Genomic DNA, 7,584 nt, shown 5'->3' with positions numbered 1-7,584 from the left:
CTCTCATCAACATAGAATTGACCAATTCCTCGACCAGCTTGGTAACTATCACCAGCTTTGGTTGGGGCATATCTTTCGTTTCTTGCACTCCAATCTATGTTAATTAAATAATTACAATTTTAGATATTTTCCATATCAATAAACACATGACATCGACCATAGCTCACTTTTTTGGATACAGATGAAGAAACCAGAAAGTCAGCATCATCAGACCTAACTTTGTGCTTCATTCTAATTTTTGATAATAGAACTACACAATAATTGTCTATGCATGTATATATATACATATATATCATTTTATAATATACATTTTTATGTTAATTAAATTATAATTTTTCTATTTTCCTTATAACCAAAAATATTTATAGATCAATGATTCAGAAATTGTGCTAATCCTAAATATTTTCTAAAAATAACATTTTTTTCCATTTGCCGAACAATGTACATTTTTGATATCTTCTATAAAACTTCATATCTTCCAGTTTTCTATATTTTCTATTAAGATCGAATGTAAGATGATGCATTCTATTTTTCCTTTTCTCGATTATAATACTAAAAAAACGTTTGGTAATGTGTAAAAGTGTTAAATAATGAGAATATATTTGTAAAGCATCAAAGAGTTGTCAACGGTTTAACATATTCTTTGGTTTATTTTATCATATAAAACAATTCATATATATATTGTTTCCTTTTCTAAAACATAACTTATTAGCTTATATTATTCATATGATAAATAAACTCATTAGTTTATTCATATAATAAATATGATTTATATTAATAATCCCAAAAAATTACCACTAAAATAAAAACAAAAAAAACCAATGAACCATTCCACGATCTAAATGGATCAGTTCTTAAAACACAAACTTCATATCAAAAAATAGTTTGATGAATTTCATCAAATCAAACCCAATTCTTTGCATGCATCTTTGAATGTAGGATAAACAACACCTTCAACAGTCCTGATATCTTCATAAGAACATGGTCCTCTCACGACACCCAACAAAAGATGCAGGTAGTAAAGATCACCATCATCAACGGTACAACGATCAACCATAAACCTACTTAGCGTAGCACGAATACGTGGCTTCCAAAGTTTTTGTACACGATCCCAAACGAAGTCTCTTGGTATTTCAGAGAATAAGAGCTCTCGGGCATTTGGAGATGCGATGACCCTAAGATCGATTTCGTTTAAGATCAAGTGTAAAAATCCAAAAGAAAAGTTGCTTTTAAAAACAACCCTCTGAAATATATAAAGTAATAACAACTATATAAAAAAATACCTGATCGTCAGCGAGAATCATCTCAACTGTATCACCAAAGAAGTTTACATTTTTCCAAAGCCGAACAACTTGTACACGAATTTCTCTGCCGGTGGTGTAAGAATCCAACCTAGAGATATCAACCACATCAGACATTTTTTTTTCTCAGTCAAAAACACAAAAAGAAAAGTAAAATAAGAAGTAAAGATAACACATATATATATATATATATGTGTTACATTGTAGACAATTATTTCCTTTTTCAACCTTAATTAATGGAAATATACAACATTGAATATGTATTATTAAAATTAAGAATTAATTCATTTATAGGTTTTATTTTAAATGACAACAACTGTCTGTCAAAGGTGTCTTTTCATCCATTAATATATTTTTTCGAGACATTAGCAGCATGCAATATGAGAGAATAAAATCTAATTGCATCTGGTGTACTAAACATACACGCAAGCGAGATACAAGAGCATACCGAGTCAAAAAAAATAAAGAAATATAGTTTTTACAGTATACAATCATCACATTAAGCTAGTGCATGTCACAAAATTTTTCTGCTTAATCAACTAAAAATCATCGACAAAATACACAATCATATACACGCAAGAAATACAGATATCTCGAAGATAGTTTTCCAAAATTATGAATTCTCTGAATAATAAACATATAAAATGATTTGTATTAAACAGAATCTTAAAAGTAAATTACAAATGAAAAAAACTTATATGATAAGCCTATAGAAAGTTTGACTGTATATATTGATGATTATGTCATCTATTTATCATTACATATAACATGATTAATAAAAATAATCGTTTGGTTGATTGTTAAATTTAATACGTTATTTTTACAAACAACAAAAGAAATCACTTCTCATTATACAATACTCTAAAGAATATCATCAATATAAATGTAATACATTATTTTTACTATATAAAAATATAAGAATGTTTACCAAGCAGTGACCTCTGAAACATTTTTCAAACAGTTCACACATTTCCACAAAGGAGGGCCAGTATCACCGGTCTTCTGTGGAATGGGATAAACTTTTTTATTGCAAGTTTTGCATGCAATGTAATACCAATTATTACTATTGCCTATCAAAGTCACACTAACCAATATCACGTACTTGCCAATCTACAAATCACAAATACATCCCGAATGTATCAGAAACATAACAAAATAATAAATTAAATAAAAAAATAAAAGTTACAAAAAAAGAGAAAACAAAAAAAATACACTTAGCGACACTTAGCTTACAGTCGCATCTTTTAAAACCCGAATTGACCAGCTTCTCTTCTGTTCAGTTTAACTTTCAGCTCGTATCTCCAAATGACCTGAAGACACTTAGCTTACAGTCGCATCTCTTAAAACCCGAATTGACCAGCTTCTCTTCCGTTCAGTTTAACTTTCAGCTCGTAACTCCAAATGACCTGACACCAGTTCCATGAGAAAGATAACTCAATCTTTGGTGAAGAAACTATCAGCGCTTGGAAAGTGGAAGGTTCCTCGGAAGGCTCATCTTTGCGATGCATTGACACGATCAGAAAGAGGCTTCTATACATGTGTTTATTCCGGAAACGTTATCTTCGTGATCATAGCTCAAATCGAATGATCTCAAACGTTATGGAAAGAGGACTCAAATATCTTGAATCTTGATGAAGGCCCTGTAAGCTGAAATGGTCTGGAAGTGCATCGTCCCTCGCAATCTTTGGAGCTCATCGGATCGGTTTAAAGTGGCGATGGACAGGTGTGTCTTCCGGTGAGCTTAACTCTCCGATCACTACTCCAAATCCAATGATTCTACCTGATCTGGAACCTTGATCCCATTCTATACAACTTTCATGAAGCACCCGACAACTGAATCGGACCGGAAGGTTCCCCGGACAGGCAATCTTTCAGACGTATCGGATTTCTCCGGAATGAGTGCGAGACACGTTCGTCTTCCGGTGGCCATATCTTTCAGATCAGTGCTCCAAATGCCCTGATTCGAACGTTTCTGGGTTCTTGAATCAATTATCTCCAACTTTCATGAATACACCGACATCTGAATCGGACGGCAAGACCTTCCGGTAATGTGATTTCTGAGATGTATCTGCACTCGAGATTTTTGGCTGAGAGACTTAACCGCCGGTACGTGTTTTTGGTCGAGAGATCTACCCGCAGGAAGGATTTTGGCCGAGAATCTTCGGCCATCAGTACAGCATTTTGCCGAGAAATCCAAAATTGCTCCTTTTCACCATTTTTGATCATTTCAACTCCATTGCTTCATCTGAATCACATCCTCCACTCCAAATAAGCTCCAAAAGCACCTGTTTAACACTCCAAACCATGCAAAACTCTCTTGGACCTAATGCAATCTCCTAAGTCCTAAAACAATGCCTAAAGACCTAAAATGTATGCAAATGAGACATGATTTGGACTAGAATATGTACACTAAATGCTGCAATTTATGAATATATCAACTCCCCCACACTTATCCTTTGCTTGTCCTCAGGCAAAAAGAACAAATGAGAGAGAGGTTGAATGCATTGGGAGTTCATATTTCCTTTTAGAGAGAAGTGATCACAATGTGAATTCAAATTCATGCTCAATTATGCAATGCAAAGCCATACTCAGATTTATATCAACTCAACAAGGAATCTCCACAAGTTCTTCTCTCTCTCAAATCTTTCACATTCATTAAGCTTTTATCAGGTGAATCAAATGATGCAATGTTTTAACAAGCTGGCTTGGCTAGGGAGAGGCTATGAGATTAAAATGATCTCATCAGTGTTCAAGCGGTTTTAATGCAGCAAAGGGATCTCTCTATGAATGATCAAACTTTGGCAGAATGCTAAAGGTAAAAAGCAACCTATGCATACAAGGGCAAGGACTCATCCCACCCCACACTCTACTCAAAGCTTTCTCACTTGCTCACTCTCTCAAGAACCTCACTTTTCACACTTATTTTCCTCTCACTAGGGGACTTACTTTTCATTTTCACTCTCAAGTCTTGGAGTTCAAACTTTACACAACTCTTTTTTTTTCTTTTGCAACCTCTAGCCTCTGTTTCTTTCTTTTCAAAACATTTGAGCTCTTTGGCTTCTTTTCTTTTCCTTTTACTTAGAGGCTAGACTATTTCTTTTGAATACACCAGAGCTCACTTTCTTTAACTCAAAACTCCAAGACTAATTTATTTTTCTTTCATTCCCCTAGCTATTTCCACTTTCTCTTTTCCACTCACCAACAAGTCTTTCCCCCCATACTTATTCCTCGGCAACACTCTCAGTTCCTTGATGTTGGAACACAGCACTCAATGAGACCTGCCCTTGTCGCTCTAAACCTAACACTTTCTGCTAAGTTTGATCCAAGGTGGCCTTTCAATTCACACACAAACATTGGCTTGAAAGAAGGATGGGTTCAAGGTGAGGGAACTGATCCATGATGTGGATTCAGCTACTTGAGCTAAGGGCACCTCGGTATTAGCTCAAGAACTCTTCGGCTTTGGCTCTCCAAGGCTTCTCACAGCACTTGGTTCCGTGAAGATCAAACATGAGTCCTCGGTAATGATCATCTCGAGGTGCTTGGCCGAGGTCTCAGGTTCACTGCTCCTTTGAATCATAAGGTCGCCACCTTTAAGCTCCTCTCTGCACTTGTTCCTTCAAACCATTGAGCAAGAACACTTTCTAGAACCTAAAATCACTTAGCAAACCCATCAAAACGTTCTGAAAATACTAAATAAAAGATTAAAAAGACTATATACAAGGATAAGCTTGGGGTGTCTCCCAAGAGCACTTTGTTTAAAGTCACTAAGTTTGACTTTGCAAAACTTTTCTTAGGTTGGGTGAGGATGAGCACTAATGCTCTTGAGCACTTCAATTGTGTTGAGCATGAATGCCGAGGCTTGTTTCCTTTGAGTGCCCTTAGACCCTTGTTCTTTAAGCTCCACCTTGAGACCCTTTTGCATCAACTCTTGAATACCATCAGGATCCTTGTCAAAGATCGCCTTTGTGAGACCTGTCCTGAGTTCAGCATATAACCCTGATTTCCCATTGCAATCCAGCTTATACTTTGTGGATCCATCATCACATTCCCAAGGAGTGAGAGTAAAATCTTGAGAAGGAGATTCAAGTTCAAGGCTCTTTTCTTGTGATGCTGAACTTTCACCTTTGCTGTTGATCATCTTTAGCTCACTAAGTGTAGGATACCATGTGAGGAAGATATCTTCTAATCTGATCAAAGGTTCTCCATTCTCATCCTTATGATCATAGTTGATGTGGGCTTGTTCTCCTTTCTCCACAGCTGAAAGGGATTTAGATCTTCCTAAAACTCCAACACTTCCCATATATTTCATCTCAAACATCTTGGGCTCTTCTATCTCTTGAGCAGCTGATCCACAAAATTCGGCTAAGGGAGGCTTGACAGGGTAAGAGACGTCCTTATCAACCTTTGTAAGCACCACTCTTTGAGTATCAAAGTCAATCCTTGCACCAGTTGTGTGAAGGAATGAAGTCCCAAGTAAAAGTGGAAGCTCCTTTTTCTTTTTGATCTTCATGACTATGAAATCTGTTGGAACTATGCACTCACCAACCTTCAAAGGAAAGTTCTCTATCAGCCCATGAGGTTTCTTTGAGTAAGAATCGCCAAAAGTGATGGAAGAAGGATACTCCTTTAAGTTATTGATCCCAAGTCTCTCCATCATGCTAAGAGACATCATATTTACACTTGAGCCTGAATCACACAAGGCATTCTCAACTCTGAACTTCCCAAGAGTGCAAGAGATAGTAAATTTACCTGGATTACCCAGCTTTGGGAGTGATGTAGGCTTAATCTTTGGTGAATCTAGGCTTGGGACATCATTCTTTGGCTGTTCTTGAGCAACCGGCTGGTCCTTTGCTTCAACAGGCTCTGCATTGTTCCATTTCTCAACAAAATCATTCCAATGCTGCAAATAACAAACTGAACAGGCTGCTCCTCCATCTTCTTTTGCAATGTCCTCATTGAGATCAGGTAACAAGCTCATAAAGTCCTCTATAATGGCGTCCTCTTCTTCATTATTAGGGCTGGACCCATCAGAGACTTGACCTTAAAGAAGGTATTCAATCTCTTGAACAGCAGCTGAGTGATCATCACTTGAGTAGATGGCATTGCAATAATCTTTGAGGTTTTGAACAGCTTTACCAGGAAGAGAGACCTGAGTTTCTGAAGTGCAGATGCCCTTGTTCTTTCTAAGAATCTTAAGTTCATAGCCTAGTGTCTCCATCTTATAAGTCAGGTCAAGACACTTGGAATCAAGCTTTTGTTGTCCTTGTAAGAGCTGTTGGAGAACAATACCAATATCAGGACCTTTTCGTGGCATAGAACCCTGCTGAAACTGTTGCTGACCGAATCCAAGAGGTGGAGGCCTTTGTTGCTGTAAGCTGACTTGGTTTGTGAAGCGGTTCCCTTGTGCCTGAACCGCTTGTGGCTGATAAGATTGTTGACTTTGGAAGTTGCCTTGGTACTGATTCTTTTGAGCAAAGCCTTGAAAAGGGTACTCTTGAAACCTATTCTGGTTCCCAATGAAGTGTAACTCCTCTTGAGCAAGACCAGCCTCATTGACATTGGCAAAGCAACTCTTCTCTTCAGCTACATAGTGTATAGGTTGCTGAGTGACCTTTACCAGCTTTGCAAACTTAACTTTCAACTCCTCTAGGGTTTTTTTCAGCTCTTGTTGTTTACTAGAACCTTCTCCTCTATAGCATCGGTCATAGTCTTCCCCATAAGTGTCTTGGCTCATGGCTAGATTCTCAACAAGTTCCATAGCTGCATTGATTTCTTTTGCCAAGAAATTCCCATTTGATGCTGTGTCCAGCTGAGTTCTGATCTTGGGAACTGCTCCTCTATACAAAGTGATGAGGAGAGAGGCTTCTGAAAAGCCATGATGTGGGTACTGAGTTGTATAACTCCTAAACCTGTCCCAAGCTTCTCCAAAAGTCTCATTAGAATGCTGAGTGAAGCTTGATATTTTGTTCCTTAACTTGGCGGTTCTAGCAGTGGAGAAGAACTTAGACAAGAATGCTAACTTGCATTGTTCCCAAGTCTGTATTGAACCTCTAGGTAGGTTCTTCTCCCATTGGTGTGCCTTGTCTCCTAAACTGAATGGGAACAACCTGAGCTTGAAACTGTCTTCAGAGACACCACTGATCTTAGTGAGATCACAAACTCTATCAAAGTGATCCAAATGATCCAATGGATCCTCATTTGGCAGCCCATAGAACTTAAAGTTCTGCACCATGTTGAGCATAGAGGCTTTCACTTCAAAATTGGTGTTCTGAACTGGAGGAGC

At 37.4% G+C, this 7,584-nt stretch overlaps 1 non-coding gene across 1 annotated transcript; it reads left to right on the top strand.

Moving 5' to 3' along the window:
• The first annotated feature begins 7,171 nt into the window (after positions 1-7,171).
• Positions 7,172-7,278, top strand: LOC112084863. The gene has a single exon (XR_002898521.1). It is a non-coding gene; the product is annotated as a small nucleolar RNA R71 (small nucleolar RNA).
• Positions 7,279-7,584: the final 306 nt, after the last annotated feature.

The sequence above is a fragment of the Eutrema salsugineum genome, unplaced genomic scaffold (genome assembly GCF_000478725.1).
Source record: "Eutrema salsugineum unplaced genomic scaffold, Eutsalg1_0 scaffold_4, whole genome shotgun sequence".
NCBI classification, from domain to species: Eukaryota; Viridiplantae; Streptophyta; class Magnoliopsida; order Brassicales; family Brassicaceae; genus Eutrema; species Eutrema salsugineum.
This window is presented reverse-complemented; position numbering and strand designations above follow the sequence as displayed.